The following is a 17,365-nucleotide window of genomic DNA, read 5'->3' as shown; positions in this document are numbered from 1 at the left end:
CTTCCTAGCAGTCAAAGAGTCCTCGAAAGTTTCAACGGAACTTGCTGCATATTTAAGGACTGTTTTCAAGTTTAATTAGACGGATCCTTACAAATATTTGTATATGAGATGCTTCTCGGTCAATAAACCACTCAGTTACTTTATAAGCAGACAGTCTCTCTGCTTGATCAAATTTCTGTTGCCTTCCAAGTGTTGATATCACTTACTGAAGACTAATCATTAATAGACAGCTATACTGATTTCATGTCTGCCTGGTCAAAACGATGCCGTCCCAGACTCCATAGCCAGGCGTACTCCCAGGGCTTCTTTTCTAGTCTAGAAATAACTGAAGAGAGGTCATCTCAAGAGATACTTTTCGCTGCCTTTGAAAGAGTTGCCATTTCTAATTTGTTGAATATGGATTAAGTTTAGATTTACATTGAAGTTTAGCAAAGAAGAATACTAATAATGAAGGAAAAAACATGGATGACATGATCAAAACCAGACCCTTAGCCTCCTTCTTCAAAAAGCTATTCCATGGCGATGCTGGTCCCATGAATAGATTTTCTCTCCGACAACAACTGGCATGTACGTTCTGATTTGAAACTGGAAGACTGGCTCTGATTTTCAGGGTCTTGCTATTGTTTGGGGGCATTCTTGTAACCATAATAGTTGGGCTATTTATGAGCCATTGCATTTCAGTAATTCCCTGATACTTAATTCTGAAGGGTTTTGCGAATCTAATGCTAAGATTATTCAGTCCCCTGGAATTACGAGCATTTAGTCTTAAGCAGCATTCAAAGATTTCAAGCTAATGGTTTCTGTTACTGGTTCTGAAGACCCGTCCATATTACGAAGTCTCACCGTGACCCTGGCTAAGAGAATAAAGTCATCGGAGAGAACAAAAGGAGCTTTATGGGGGAAAAAAGTTGAAAAGAAATAATAAATTCTAGTCTTAGGTCTGTTATGATAAGAATGTTGGTCCTGAGCCTTTTTCCCTTAGATCTCAACTTACCTATTATAAAGTAATAATAATAGCCAGAAAAAATGTCTCCTTTGCGGTTGTTTGAATCAAATGAGAAAACATACGATGAGATATTTCATGAATATGAATCACTACTGAATTGTTACCATTCTATTCCTTCTACAATTACCTTAAAAGCCCATTTGTAACAGCCCATATTCAGAACTTTCTATTTCAATTTGTCAAGTTTTGGACTGGATGACTATGTCTCTTTTTCTTCTTCTTCTTCTTCTTCTTCTTCTTCTTCTTCTTCTTCTTCTTCTTCTTCTTTCTTCTTCTTCTTCTTCTTCTTCTTCTTCTTCTTCTTCTTCTTCTTCTTCTTTCTTCTTCTTCTTCTTCTTCTTCTTCTTCTTCTTCTTCTTCTTCTTCTTCTTCGTCTAGAGTATACTACTCTGGGATGAGTGACACACTTGTTTTGGTTTTAATTAGAATTACAGTTTTATTTTGTAAACAGATATTCCTGGGAATATGAGTTTCAAGTATGAGCAAGTAACCTGAAAAAATCACCAAATATGGTTTAGTCAATGAATCTCCAAAAGATGAAATATACATCAGATTAAATCACTTAAAGTTATTCTTAGAAAATGTTATAAAACATGTTTATTTAGGTGTATGGCTTATATAAACTGTCGTTTCTATATAATGATATAATGTATCATTATATATGAAGTATTATGAAATTATGAAGGACACTACTTATACAATAATAATTGCAGGCTTTTAAGGGTTAAGATTCCTTTACCACCTAATGCACTTATAATCAATTAAATTTGGCATTTCATAAATCCCGTTCAGAAAAAAAATTATATATTACCAGTAAAATTTGCATTCTATGTTCATTTAAAAATAGAATCATGAAGTCCCTGATACCCAAGAGAAAATGAGTAGTCTAGGAGTCTGAACTACTGCTATGAGCTGAAGAAATTAAGCTTTTCTTTCTTTTTTCTCTTTTGATTTGCTCTCTTTTTCCCTGAACCTACCAAGTAGTGTTTATCTATATGTGTACCATTCTTGTGTTAAATTTTGGTAAACCAAGATAAGCATTTTTAAACTTCAAGTATACTTAATTAGACTTTATTTGAGGAAATAATGAATTTTTTTTTTATTTTAAAATTCCAGAAGTCAGAGTTCGGGAGCAATTGTAACTTGTCTTTTTATTTCTCTCTCTCTCTCTCTTTGTTTTACATGCCTACACAGCTCACATTGCTACTTGTTAACACAGTCTGTTTTTGTTAAATAAATATATTTTTGCAGAGACTTCTCTACTGGATAGCCAATCTGAGCATCATGAAATTCAGGAAATGTATAGAAATCGTGCTGATCAGAGAAAAAAAGGAGAAATGGAAAGAAAGAAGAAAGAAAGCATATCCTTTCCCAAAAAATGGCTAAGTTGAGCCAGGGGCATTGATTTGTCTACTGCATTCCCAAAGGATTTTCATTACAAATGAATGAAAGCTTGGGAAATTTAATAAATGCTTAGATCTAGAAAACCAGTCTTTTTTTTTTTTTAAGATTTTATTTATTTATTCATGAGAGACACAGAATGAGAGAGGCTGAGACACAGGCAGAGGGAGAAGCAGGCTCCATGCAGGGAGCCTGACATGGGACTCGATCCCGGGACTCCAGGATCTCACCCTGGGCCAAAGACAGGGCTAAACCACTGAGCCACCCAGGGATTCCCAAGATAACAAGTCTTAATACAGATAGGGACAACCAGCTCTCAATCTGGCTAGTATCCTATTAACTTTTAGGCTACCAGGGATTGGATATGTTTTACAGTTGAGATATAATACAGTATAAGGAAATTTGAATGCCGTGTTAGTCTAAAATTTTATATTTAATAAAATAATTTTCTTATCTTGAAAAAAAAAGGAAATCAATGGTGGCCATAACTTGAAATAAAAGCAGGTCCAGCCAGAGAAACAGGAGGAAAATAAAAATGATATATCATTTTCTGTAACAAAACGTTCCTGATAGCAAACTTAGAGTTTGCCATGGGTGTGAATGCCATCTTTTGCATACGAGCAAAATGAATTCATCTTCATGGATCCCAAAGATCAGCTTTTTTTGTTTGTGAAAGAAGTGGGATCAATGTAGTCTGTGTAATATTTCTGACTTGGGCTCACTATGAAACAGAACAGGAGAAAAGAAGTCCATTCCAAACCATGAAAGTAGCTATTTCCATATGATTGGCAAATCACTGCTTCTCTTTGGACTCAGATTTTTTTTTTTCTCTCTTCAAAATGAGGTTTTGGGCCAACTGCCCAACGATCTCTATTTTCTAAGATCAAAAGGAATAAAACTGGCTACTTTGAAGAATGATATTTAATAATACAGAAGTTAATTATCTGAAATTAGAATAGTTGCAGAAACGGCACAAGATATGTTGTCTCTTGATTTTGGCTTTCCCAACGGTTTCTTCCAAGAAAAGATTGTTGCAATAAATCTAAATAAATAGTATGCAATATCTAAAGCTTAAATAATTGTTAATTTGAATTTAAGTTATTATTTTTTTTAATATGTTCACCAAAGCAAGAAAATCTTTAAGGAGCCAACAATGGCTGGATGCAGGGAAGGAGTTGGGGCCTTCCCATGTAATACCTGTTCCTTTGCATGTAACGGGTATGTGAGGCCATGTCTCCCAGATGCAAAGCAATTCAGAAAACAATTTGTTTATCCCAAAAATGTGTGTTTACTCTATACTTTATTGCTGTACTGGTATGTGGAGTCTGTCATTAAATAACTAGATTTATGTGAGTGCAAAAATCCACTAGAAGGCACAGCCTTATTTAAATCACAACAGCAAGACTATACATAAAACAATGCCGTGGAAGAAGCAGAATGACAATCAAGACAATCAAGCTTCCTGAGTTCTGAGCCCCAGTGGAAGTGAGTGATCTGCAAAGGGGGACCCAGGAAAGGAGACTTACCCTTTGTCCACGGTATATTTACACTGTGAACATGATATTATTATTGTGAAATTTTCACAAATGAAAACATGAGTCCTGTTCAGAGACTTTTTGTAATGCCTGAGCTGTGCTAACAGTTCCAAATCATACCCTCCTTTAGTAGGTCAGGGATTCATGTTGGGATGTCTGGTGTCATCATCAAAAGAATGGACATACAAAAAATATATACAAAACAAAACAAACAAACAAACAAGAATGGACATACAGGGGTGTCCATATAACCGAGTAATAAAGCAGAAAAATGGGATAGTAAAGAAAATTATTAATCCCGGAGAAGGAGAGGAAAGAAGAGCAAAGGGAACATAGAAAAAGTGGAAGGAATAGAACAAATGGACTGAAGTGGTCACTGTAAATCAAAATGCTGAACAAATTCACTGAATGTAAATAAATGGAATATTCCAACTAAAATATGATGATTCTCTTTTAATCGAGATTGGGAGCCTATCCTGAGCCACTCCTACTCCTAAGTCAGAGGAATCCTTGGTGAATTGGAGGCTACCAGTCTGATGGGGGAGGGTGTCGGTGGGATGAAATGGGTGAGATGTTTGAGGAAACGGAGTCATGAAACTGAAGCCACTAAATGGAAAAATGGGACACAGATCCCCACAGGACTCAGTCACTGATCTCACAGGACCCAGTCAGAGGGTAGAGGTCAGCATGAATACACACCTCTGAGCTGTGAACGTGGCCCTGCAGGACACAGAAAGAGCACAGCGGGAGACACGGAGTGCCCCAGGAGGTGGCGCCTGGTGTTTTCTCCCACAGGACAGCTCACCGCTGGCTGGCTGTACTCCTGGGGGGCCTTAGCTGTCAGCAGGAGCTCAGGAAGGGAGGCCCTGCTGGAAGAGACCGAGGCCAGGAAAGAGACTACGGGCTGCAGGAGGTCATGACTCTGAAGACCACTGAGCCAGAATGGTGAGTGATTTGGATACTTTCTTGTGCAGGTGTTATGTCAGCGTTTAATAGATAATGATTAATAAGATAATGATTGTCAGGGTGTCTGACAAACAGCTAGATGTTCTACGTGGAAAACATGAATCTAAGCACAGGACACCTGGGTGGCTCAGTGGTTGAGCATCTGCCTTCGGCTCAGGGCATGACCCTAGGGTCCTGGGGTTGAGTCCCACATTGGCTCCCTGCATGGAGCCTGCTTTTCCCAATGCCTGTGTCTCTGCCTCTCCCTCTGTGTCTCGAATGAATGAATGAATGAATGAATGAATAAATAAATATCTTACAAAAAAAAAAAAGAAAAGAAGAATCTAAGCCCACAGGATAGTTGAGAGAAAAGGACAGAAAGAAGTCGGAATACGCATGCGCCGGTACAAGACCAGCTGACGTACCCATAATAATATCACACTAACCGGAATTTAAGTAAAGAAGTATTACCAGACACGTTATGATAAAAGGTTGACATAACAGTTCAGATTGTCTTTGCAGCTAATGATAGAGCCTCAAAATATATAAAATGTAGAAAGCCAATATGACAGGAAACTTTTCAGAAAGCACATCAAAAATCCCTAGAGAAGGGAGAGAGGAAATTGAATCTACACAACAAAAGAGAAATTTTATAAAAGAAGCTCTCCAATAAGAAAACGAAGAGCTCCTTGGAAAGTCAACTCTACTGTTGAATATACCTATGGGAGAATCGAAAAAAAGTAAATAAAGACATTTCTCATAAGTATTAAGAACTAACAAAACAATGGCTAATAAGAAGGAAATTGTTAAGAAAGGCAGGGAGCCCGATATCCAATTTATGGGAATTCCAGAAAGACAGATCCAAGAAAGAGTGTGCACCAGTTTCCTATTATTATTGACATCAGAGAACATTTCTTAACACTAAAATACTTCATTTCCAAACCGAAGCTGCACACTCAAGAATCTATTAGGATGAATAAATAAAGAGCACACTGAGGCACCTAATCTGAAATTAGGAGAATACTTGAAAACCTTCCAACGAAGTAGAATACGATTGCTCAAATACTAAAAATCAGAACAGCATCAGACTTCTCACGATGGTCCTGGAAGCTGGAAGATAACACAGTGATGCCTTCAAAATGTACAAAGGAACAGTTTTCCAATTCAGAATTTCAACCCAGCCAAAACATCAATCAGGTGTGTGGGTAGAATAAGGGTATTTTAAGGCGGGAGTTCTCAGAAAATCTATCTCCCGTGGACCCTTTCTCATGTACTAAGAACCATGGCTCCAAAATCACCGGGGTGAGCTTGGAGGAGGAGGAAGACAGAGTCCTGGAAACAGGGCCCCCCACAGGAAAAATCTCAAAGGACGTCTAAGTGGCAAGCCCAGAGATGAACCAAGCCGGGCAGAGAGGGCCTTGGAGCCCAGGAGCAGGATGCAACATTTTAGCAGGCAGATGCCTTCTGGGTTTGGCTGCATGTTTACCAGCACTCCCAGTGATTTCTTACCACCTCTCCCAGTGGAGAGGCTAGAAGAAATGCTGGAAATGTGCAGAGAGGGGGAAAAAAAAAAGGAAGAAAATTTTATCAACTCCAGGAAAAACAAAAGGTTTATAATCACAGAAAAGGAAGGAAATGCAATCACCACGAAATGCCAGGCCGAGTCCAGTAAACTGGACTAACTCAGTTAGAGTGAGAGAGTTGAGCTGCTGTTGTGTTGTCCTGGATTTGAATGATGGAAATATGAGTGGGGGGGGGCTGTGTGAAGTAAATCTGACTTTTCTGTAGTAGGAATGTCAATGGAACATGCTTATTAATGCTTAATGGATTAAAAAAATGATTGATGGGGATAAATTACAGAAAAAAAAATACTAAGAGTAAGGCTGAGATGGCTGGGTGCCCAGTAGTACTTGGCCACACCACTTGTATTTGTTCCCTGGGGCAGCTATGACAGTGGCATGGCCCTACAGCCCTGGCGCCTTCAACAACAGACGTTCACTGGGAGCCCGCAGTCCAGGTGGGCAGGGCAGGTGTACCCGAGGCCTCCATCCCCTCCCCATGTCCTCACATGGCCGTCCCTCTGCATGTGTCTGTGTCCTCATCTCCTCTTCTTATCTGTACTCCAGTCAGATTGGATTGGGGTCCATCCCAGTGACCTCGTGTTACCTTAGTCACCTCTTCAAAGGCCCTGTCTCCAAATAGGGTCTCATTCTGGGGCCCTGGGGTTAGGACTTCCACATACAAATTTTGAGGGACACAATTCAGCCCATAGCATGTGCCCACACACAACATTAATAAAGTAAAGCTACAAACTTAAGTAGATGCATAGCAAACATATGTATTTACTAAATCATATCATGTTATACCCTTAAGTGCGTGTATTGCACTCTATGGAAATCTATAAAATTGATTTTAAGAGCATGTGCACTGGGGCATTTGGGGTACGTTTTATTTGAACTAAGTACTATTTTAGTAATTTTTAGAGATCCCTCTTCCTTGGGCTGCCAGTGTTGAAATTACATCGACTAAGAAGATCAACGCTGTATTTCTGGTGAAACAACTGGAATCGTAAGGCACCTGTTTACAGCTTTGCGTCCTCCCTGTTTACCCACACACATTCTGAGAGGGAAGGCGGGAGACAGTGACGTGGAACTCGTCACTCGGGGCAAGTGCATGCCCAAGGAGACGGGGCGGGTGGTGGGGGGGACTGACCTCAGATTGCGGGCCTCCCGCCCATTGGTGCCACTGTCTCTCCCAGAATGACTGAGAACAGACAGGAAGTCTCTGCTTCCCCCTCCATCAAGCGGCGGTGATTGGGGTCCCATCAGCTCTGAGTCTTTGGGGCATCCTCATATTTCTCTTTCCCTAACTTCTCTCCGGGAATAATAACCTTCGGCTTAAGTCTGCAGCTCCCTACAGCCGCCGCCTGCATAGCCCAGGATTGCCACGTGCTATTACAAATATGACTGCTCCACTGATCCCAAGGGCGTGTGAACACGTCGGTGGCCCGGAGCGAAGGAGCGGCGCGCCCACGACCCCCGAGGCTTGGTGTTCTGGCTGTTGTGGCCAGCGGCCGCGAGGCTGGCTTTCTTCCCCTGGAAGGTCACCGGTGCAATGGTTCCGGGCTGCGGGCTCTCACTGCCTGTCGTCAGAACAGGTGTCACAGCACATTCCTATTCCTATTTCCCGCTCTGTCCTGCCGCGGGGACCGAGCCAGGCGCTGACTTTGGCTCCGGCGTGTGTCTGTCCCGACAACGACGACGAGGCTGGGGACGGCCCCGCGCAGGTGGAAGGCTCTCGGAGGGGTCACGCTCCGGCCTCAGCCCTTCACGAAGTGTGCTGGAGGCGGGCACAGGTTCGAGTACTGTCATCGCCGGTAAGTTGACGAGCCGTCGTCAGAAAACCCCGGGAAGGCTCCACTTGGTCACAGCTCCTCCACTCACCATCGGTGACTCGGGCCCCGGGGCCTTTGCTGGTTGTGAGACGCCGTGCTGGACATCGGGACCTCACGGGGACACTGCGGGCCCTTTGGCTGAATTCGCCTTCCAGTTAGCAACGTTCCTCCGAGCAGACGACACTGCGATAAGGCCAAAAAAACAAAAAAACAAAACAAAATAAGAATTAAGTTGGTACCTATCAAGACAGCAAGACAGCGACACACAGCACCGGGAGAGCCCCATGTAGTCGGCGACACGCTCTTTTGAGACGATCAAGAAGTAAATGGGCCCGCAGCTCGGTGCCAGGCCGTCCGACGTGGGCCAGGCCAGGGCTGGAGCTGGGCCACGGGCGGGAGCACCCTGGCCTCCGTGGGAAGGGCCCCCCGAGCTGGGACAGTGCTCCCCGACCTCCCATTTCCCTTGGAGATGTTAGCACAAGGCCGCTAGAGGATTTAAAAAAAAAAAAGAAAAAAGGAAATGAAAAGGTTTCTTTTGCTTTTTCCCACGTGCAAGAACGGCCGGCAGGGGTGCTTTCTCTCGGAGCGGGCCCGCGGTCCCCGAGGCTGCTGGGTTGGCGGGGCCCCGCCGCACAGGCGAGGTCGCTGGCTGAGCCAGAGCAGGCCCTGGTTGGGGACCCCGGTGTGCAGCGTGGTCGGGGCACCCGTGGGGGATATGCTCGTGCATCCATGTGGAACGGCTCTTCCCGGAACCCACACCGTCGCAATCAAGACACTGTGTGCCGCGCCTGGTGCCCCCGTCCTGTTTGTGCAATGAAGCCAGAACTGAGGAGAGCATCAGGCACTCACCGCCTTGTGCCCGGGGCATGTGACGGGCCGTACCCGGGCGGACGGTCCCCCGAATCATGGCTTGTAATGCCACTTAGCAGGGCCAGCCCCCCGGAAGCGTGCACGACCTCCTCTGCGCCGCTGGCACCTAGAGATCTGGGGGGCTCGGCCCTGCTGGAGGGCACGTGCGTGGGGCTGCAGCCCACGGCCTGTTCCTCGGTGGTTCTTGGGTTTACGAGAGTCTCCAGTCTCCTGTGACGCAAGGGGAGGAAAAAAAAGCAGCCACTTAGGGCGAGTACTAGATCACGGTGTTCTCAGATGAAAAATCTTAGGTCTATGAGCGGATCTTCATTTAACAGCAAAGCTGCTGGGACAGGTCCGTCCTGTCCACACGGGTCCAGGAGGGCAGGTGCCCCCGCTTTTCCTTCTCCTGCTGTTGCCGTCCACGATCCTTCCTGCTCCATCCGTGTCCCTCCGGGGGACACGTGCTTTTCTCTCTTTCTCTCTCTCTGCTTTGACGTGGAATAATCCAGCACCCGGGCTTTTCCAGTCCTGGACTTTACCTGCTGCTCTGACCAATATCGAGGAAGCTCCAAGGGTGAGTGCGCAAACACAGAGGAGGCTTCTCTCTCAAATGAGATGGTAATATTTAACATCTGAATACGCAACTGTTGTGTTTGCCTCAAATAAATGTCAAGTCAATTTGTGTAAACATTACGATTTACAGAAGGGGAAACTAAAACACAAACATCTTAAGGTTTTTATCCGAGGATGATGTAATGGTAAAGGGCAGACCCAAAATATAAACTTCCAGCTCCCAACTCTAACGCTTTTCTGATTGTGGCATTCTGGAACCCATCTGCAGGATTCGTTTCTCTGTGGGTAGAGTTACTATATGATCACATGTAAAATAAACATTAAGTGCAAAAAATGCTAATCAGCCAATTAAGGAGCAAGTTATTCATAGATGTGTTACACTTCTCAAACTTTGGGGCAATTGCAATGTTTAGATATAGTAAGATATATTTTACATTCTTAAATAAGCACTTTTGGAACATAGCAGATGGTGTAAATTATTTAATAAGAGAGAGAAATGCTTTACAACTGAAACTATATATTTTGATACTCTAAGTTATTAGGAAGGAAATCCAATATATTATAATCTTTATTTTATTATGTAAGGTTTTTTTTAATTTCAAAATGTATCGGAATAACCATTTTAAACTAGATTTTTAACTTTACAGAAAAAATGCAAAAATAATACAGAGCATTCTCATATATTACCCACTTGATTTCTTCTACTAATAACATCTTATATTCATACAGTACGTTACAATGAATGGGCCAATATCAATATATCATGATTAACTAAATCCTATTATCTACCCAAACTTCCTTAGTTTTTACCTGGACTCCTTTTTTTCTATTGTGGGGTCCTATCTAGGATGTCACCTTACATCTGTTCTTCACGTCTCCATAAGCCCCTCTTGGTTGGGACAGTGTCTTAGGGTTTCCTTGCTTCTTCCTCTTTTTTTTTTTTTTTTTTTTTTTTTTTTTGATTTCCTTGCTTCTAATGACCTTGACGATTTCGAAGAGGCCTGGTATTCCGTAGAATGTTCCTCAGTTGTGACTTTTGGGATGTTCACTTATGATTAAAATGGGGTTACGAGTTTTGGGGAGCAGGACCACAGAAATCCTGAATTCTACTCCAGAAACCAAGATTGCACTGTATGCTAACTAGCTAAAATTTAAATTAAAAAGAAAAAAAGGTGTAAACACCGTCCTCATCAAGTCCTATCAGAGAATGCATGATCATCATGATATGTCACGGTTGATGACAAACATTCCATTCAGAATAATTTCTGATTTATGCAGGAATTCCACCCTCAAGGTGAATGAAGTACAGCAAAGGGGAAAAGACAGTAACTTTACAGTGGAGACACCTGACACCAACTACCTGGCTGAGGTCTATTTATCCCTATATACCTGTTTAGCTAACAGTTCATTTATATTAGTACGGATTCATGGATATTTATTGCATGCTATGAGTTGTAATCGAACAAGATTTATTTTCTTTCTCAAATTGTTTCAGTTTTCGCCAGCTCTTCCAGTTGGCTCTTGAGTCGCTTTGACACACCCTATGTTTGTGATCATTATTCTTTTTCTCCAGTCCTTTGTGAGTGCTGGGAAGGCTTGTTGCTGCTGGCCTGTTGCAGTTTGGGGCTCTCTCCGTTGACAGAGCAAGGCAATTCATATGTGCATACGACGCTGTGTTTATGCACACACCTACACGTATCTCTGTATGCGAGCCTCTGTGTCTACATTAAGCTATAAATGAGTTCACAGTGATGCCTCCACCAGGAACCCATCACCGCCTGGATCATTCTACCCATCGCCCTTGCTTATCTATTCCCTCCTTCTCCAACAGTGAGAAACATGGCTCCTACCATCCACCATCTAGGCACGTGATTTTTCATTTCCAGTATACAAGCACAGGGATGTCACAGGGGTTAACACCCTCCCTCCCAAGGGAAACATCCTTAGCAATGAGAATACAGTATTTACGTGCATGTTCTTTCATTTAAGGCCTTATGGTGTCCACTCCAAAGTTCCTTGGGGCAGCAAAATTTCCCCAGTTCCTCTTAAGGAAAAGTGTTTTATATTAATTATCACTCAGGTTATTTTTTCCACATTCCACATTTCATTCTGGGATACTGCCAATCTCCTAAATATTTCTTTTATTATTTTTTATTTTTTTAAAGATTTTATTTATTTATTCCTGAGAGACACACAGAGAGAGAGAGAGAGAGGCAGAGACACAGGCAGAGGGAGAAGCAGGCTCCATGCAGGGAGCCTGATGTGGGACTCGATCCTGGGTCTCCAGGTTCAGGCCCTGGGCTGAAGGCGGCGCTAAACCGCTGAGCCACCCGGGCTGCCCTAAATATTTCTTTTAAGTAGGAGACATTATGGTTCATTCTTTGTGCTGGTGGTCTACGGATTTTGAAACGTGCAAAATGTCATGTATCGATCACTACAGTATTAATCAGAATTGCTTTATTGCCTTAAAAAGTCCACTCTGCTTTGCCTGTCCAACTGTTCCTCCCCCTTCCTCCAAGCCCCTGGCAAGCTTTTTTCCTATTTAAATCTTTTTTTTTTTAAGATTTTATTTATTTATTTGAGAGAGAGACAGAGAGCAAGAGCAGGGGTAGGAGCAAAGGGAGAAGGAGAAGCAGACTCCCCACTGAACAGGGAGCCAGACGTGGGGCTCGAACCCAGGACCCTGGGGTCATAACCTGAGATGAAGGCAGATGCTTAACCAACTAAGCCACCCAGGTGCCCCTGAAATCTTTTAAAAAATCTTTTTATAATATCCATAGTCTTTCTTTTCCAAAATGTCATAATTGAAATCATAAGGTAGGTCGTCTTATCAGACTGGCTTCTTTCACTTAGTAAGAGAAGAGTCATTTGTGTCTTGTTATGGCTTGATACTTCATTTATTTTTATTGTTGAATGATATCCGTCGTATAGATGTATTACAATTTCTTTACTCGTTCACCTATTTTAGAATGTCTCGATTGCTTCCAGTTTGTGGAGCTAATGAATGAAGCTGCTGATAATAAGTTTATGTGTGAACAGAAGTCTTCATCAGTTGGGTAAATACCTGGGAACTCAATTTACCACATCATATGATAAGACTCTATTTAGCCTTGTAAGAAATTTGTGAAACTGTCCTGCAAAGGGACTGGGCATTCTGCAGTCCTCGCTCCAACACATGGGACTTCTGCTGTCCCAGTCTCCCAGCTTCCGGTGACGTCAGCGTGGGAATTATAGCCACTCTGACAGGTGTGTTGGAATATCTCCTTGTGATCTTCAGTTCTCTAAGGACAAATGATGTTGAACGTGTTTTCATATGCTTATTTGAATTAGCGTGTCTTCTCTACTGAGGCATCTGATCAGATCTCTTGTCCATTTTTTCATTGAGTTATTTTCTTACTGGTGATTTAACATTTTTTGATATATTTGTAAACAAGTAGTTTAGCAGATGCATATGTGTTTTGCAAATATTTTCCCAATCAATGCTTCTCTTTTTAGTCTCTTGACACTGTCTTTCATGAAGCAGCCTTTTTCAATTTTAGGAATAGTCCATCTGATCAGTTTTTACTGACATAGATTATGCTTTCAATGTTGTATCTAAAAACACATAACCATGGGTGACGGGCAATGGGGAAGGCACTTGATGGGATGAGCACTGGGTGTTATACTATATGTTGGCAAATCGAACTTCCATAGAAACAAATGAAAAAAAAATTAAAATTAAAAAAATAAAAACACATAACCAAACCCAATGCCATGTAATTTTTCCCCTATGTGTTTTTCTAGCAGTTTCATAGTTGTTCCTTTTATATTGAGATAGTTAATTAATTTTCCCCTCAACTGATAAATCTGCTACTTAACTCCTCTATCTCAATGATTATGCTTTTCTTGCTAGAAATTCTACTTGGAAAAAAAAAAGAAATTCTACTTGGTAGTTTTATAAATCTTTTAAAAATAATATCCAGGCTAGCTCATTATTTGTCATTTTAATTCATTTTATTAATTTAAATCAATTGTCTCTCTTGTGTCAGCTTCCTATTTTAGATATTAAAGTTTTTTTTAATTTTTTTTTTCTGTAAGCTGGTTCTTAAGCCTGGTGGATCATTTCCTCATTTAGCTTCAAAATTTTCCTATGGTTTCATCTTGTTAATCATTGTTTTCCACACTGGGTTATTCCTTTGACCTTTGTATTGTAAAAGAGTTATGCTAAAAATAGTTTTTTTAAAAGAGCCACTCTGAGGGTGGGAGGATATTGATGAGGAGGAGACTTCACCTGTGTAGGAGTGGGGGGCAAATGACAAATCTGTATACTTTCTGCTCAATTTTACTATGGACCTAAAATTACTTTTTTTTTTTTTCCTAAAATTACTTTTAAAAAAGATTAAGTCTAATTAAGGAAAAAAAAATGAAGAAACCTTTGCATATGTTGGCACCTCAGAGAGTTCGCTAACTCATAACCTAGTTGACATATACGTTGTTTTACATTGGGGACGTCTACAGAGATAGAATACGAAGACCTTATTTTATAACCACTCAAAGCTATTATTAAACATAGACTTTTTCTTTCCCCTGTTCAGTGGATGGAGATGGAATTGAACTGTTCCTCTCTTGCGCTGGGACACTGATTCCATAAAGATCTTTTGACCAGGCTCTCCGTTCCATTTCCATCTCTTAGGAGGGACGGCCTGCTGTGTGTGTTTGAACTGCTGTCACTGTGTTCTAGGCTCTGTCCTCAATATTATATCATCAGATACCCAGGGCTGGTGCTGTATCCACTTCCTGACCTCTAGAGAGAAATATAGGTAAGAACAGAACATCTTTTTTTTTCTTGGGTGACTTGCTGAAGGAGATCATAACGTTCTGGAAGGATAAATTGTGTGGTGGCATGTGGTGATAGAAAGAGCTAGAAATAAGAATAGAAAACAGAGACCAAGAGAGGTGTCTCTAGGCATTGAGAGTAATAAATTTCAGTAAGACTTAAAATGCTTTGTAAAAATTGGCATAACTTAATGACCTTGATTTCTTTAGATATTTGAGGGAGAAATGACCTTTAATAGTCACACTGGACGTGAATTGTGTCGTTCATGATCACGTGTGTGAGGGGAAGGTTGATGACTCTCAGTGTTGCAGTAGGTTTACAGGAAGTTGAGACCGAGGAGATGGGTGTTTGGAAGGCAGTCTGCATTCTGAATGCAGTGTCAGAGCATGGGGGCCGTGTGGCTCTACCCCAAGAGTTTCACAGACAGAGAGACCCCAAGAGACCCCCACGCTTCCAGACAAAATGACATCAACGCTCGCTCTGACAAAGACCTATTTGAATGCCATCTTTTAAGATATATTTAATGGTAATATTTTAAATGTTGCTTTATGTCTCCAGAGCCGCTGGAAACATCAGATGTACAAATAATTTACATAAACAGTCACCTGAGTCTTAAACAATAACAGCACGTCGATGATGAATGGACTCAAATACACTTGGGGGGAATATGTATGAAGAACATGAAGTGAAGCTCCCAAGCTTATGGGGAGACCTAGTGATTAGCCACAGTTATTTCCATAAAGGGATTTTTTCTTTTTAAAGAAAGACATGTTTTCATTCTGGCAAAAATAAAATTATACACCAGGAAGAGTATACACAAAATGTTCTCTCAAGTCTTTTTCTCGGGGAGCTTGCTTCAGCATTGATGGAATTGGACGTTAAGGTATGGATTCGTCTTGCCCATTTGGCAGTTGAATGGAAAACCCTCCAGCAGAACAGGACTATGACCTACGTGACCCGTCACGGGGGAGAATGGGCCAGGAGGCGGTGGTGTGAACCCCAGACAGTGGGGCACATGGAGTCAGAGTGAGGGATGGGATGTGTTTGACAAGCGAGTCTAAAACAGTAACTATGGAATACATTTAGCATTTTCTTCAAAATAGCCATTTGTTCATTTGTGTTTTTTCATTGGTTCACCCATGAATTGATACTCATTCTTCCCTTCGAAGCTTACCTGTGAGGCCCATCTCCCAGGCCCTGTGTGGGGCACCACCACACCAAGACAAAACCCGACTCAGCCTCTGTTCTGGGGTGGGGGCCCCACTTTCCGCGACATGAGTGAACGACCCCACAGGGATAGAGACATTGCTTGGGGTTCGTGGAGGAGCCCCTGACCCCATGGTTCCTGTTACCAAGTCTTTAAGTCCCTCAACCCCTTCTGTACTGACTAATCATCCAGTATCTTTTTACCTTAGATGTTAGTTTGCATCTGTAGAGATTGCTCTGGGTTGTTGTAGAGTTTCCGTGTCTCCACACGCTCAGTCTTTCTCTGGGTGTCTGCACATGTTAAATACAGTTATGGAAACAATGTCAACGTCTTTAGTTGCCAATTCTATGATCGATGCCATTTCTGGGTGGCTTTCCAGTGATTGATCATTCTTTTTATTTTTTTTATTTTATTTTATTTTATTTATTTATTTATTTATTTATTTATTTATTTATTTATTTATTTTTTGATCATTCTTTTTATTGTGGGTTATATGGCCCTGCCTTGGCACATGCCTGGTAAATTTTAATTGCTTGTGGGACACTGTGAATTTTACCTGTGGAGTGTTAGATATGCTTGTGTTCCTACAAAATCTCCTACAGTCTTGGTCTAGGATGCAGTGCAATGATTTAGAAACTGACCCCATCGGGTTCTGCTTATAAGTTTTGGCAGGTGAGACCAGGGCAGTGGTAAGTCTAGGGCTAATTTTCCCTACCGCCTAACACAACTCTCCTCAATTCTCCTCGAAATAGAAGATTTTCCAGTCTTGCTGGTAGAATGTGATTTGCAGCCTATTGTTCCTCGAAAACCCATTTGAGCGGTTCTCTCGCCGTGTGTCTGCTGCCTCGCCCACACGGATCTGTCCCTGGGTGAGGACGCAGAGAGGAGACTGCAAATCACAGCTCAGTGCGCACGTTCTCTTCTCCAGCACTAGGCTGTGTGGACCCCATCAGCTCGCCTCCCCCTGACTCCTGAATCCCCTCACTGCACCCCATCTGTAAACGCTCTCTCAGCACTAAGTCTGGACGAGCATGGGCTCACCTCTTTCCTTCCCATCTTTCAGGGTCCACTGTTCCTTCACTGCCTGATGGCCAAAAACTTGAATCCTCTTGCTTCGTACATTTTGTCTATTTGCTTTATTACTCATTTCAGGCAAAAGGGTAAATCCAGCCACCGCTGCCTCATCTTAGCCGGTAGACTCCCATTCGTGCATTTCTGATGGTCGAACATTGTGGATGTAATTCTAACTTAAAATGATTATGTAGCATATAATAAAATGCAGAAAATGTAGCCTGAGATAGGTAGTGCTATTTCCTTTAGAATAAAAAATTAAATGTGAGATGTATTATGAGTCAAAACTTTGACAAGGCTATTTCTTTCTATGGAATATATAACCAAAATTAATCTAGTTGTATTTATATTGCAAATAAATTATGTCTATCTTCTCTAGACTTTATATATGAGAGTGCTAATTTTTATTATCACCTATGCACACTTTACAATGCTGGGTTTACATATAAAAATACATATGATGTATACATGGATTTTTATGTAGGTCTCATTCAAAAGATGCATATTTGGGTATTATTCCAACATAAAGGAAAGAAAAGTATAATTTAGAAAAAGAAAATGATTT

At 41.7% G+C, this 17,365-nt stretch overlaps 1 long non-coding RNA gene across 1 annotated transcript; it reads left to right on the top strand.

Annotated features, from left to right (window-relative positions):
- Positions 1-12,512: 12,512 nt before the first annotated feature.
- LOC119879128 lies at positions 12,513-16,074 on the top strand. Its single transcript, XR_005387343.1, has 3 exons — positions 12,513-12,952; positions 14,379-14,505; positions 15,081-16,074. It is a non-coding gene; the product is annotated as an uncharacterized LOC119879128 (long non-coding RNA).
- Positions 16,075-17,365: the final 1,291 nt, after the last annotated feature.

This window comes from Canis lupus, unplaced genomic scaffold (assembly GCF_011100685.1).
Source record: "Canis lupus familiaris isolate Mischka breed German Shepherd unplaced genomic scaffold, alternate assembly UU_Cfam_GSD_1.0 chrUn_S315H475, whole genome shotgun sequence".
In the NCBI taxonomy this organism is placed as follows: domain Eukaryota; kingdom Metazoa; phylum Chordata; class Mammalia; order Carnivora; family Canidae; genus Canis; species Canis lupus.
This window is presented reverse-complemented; position numbering and strand designations above follow the sequence as displayed.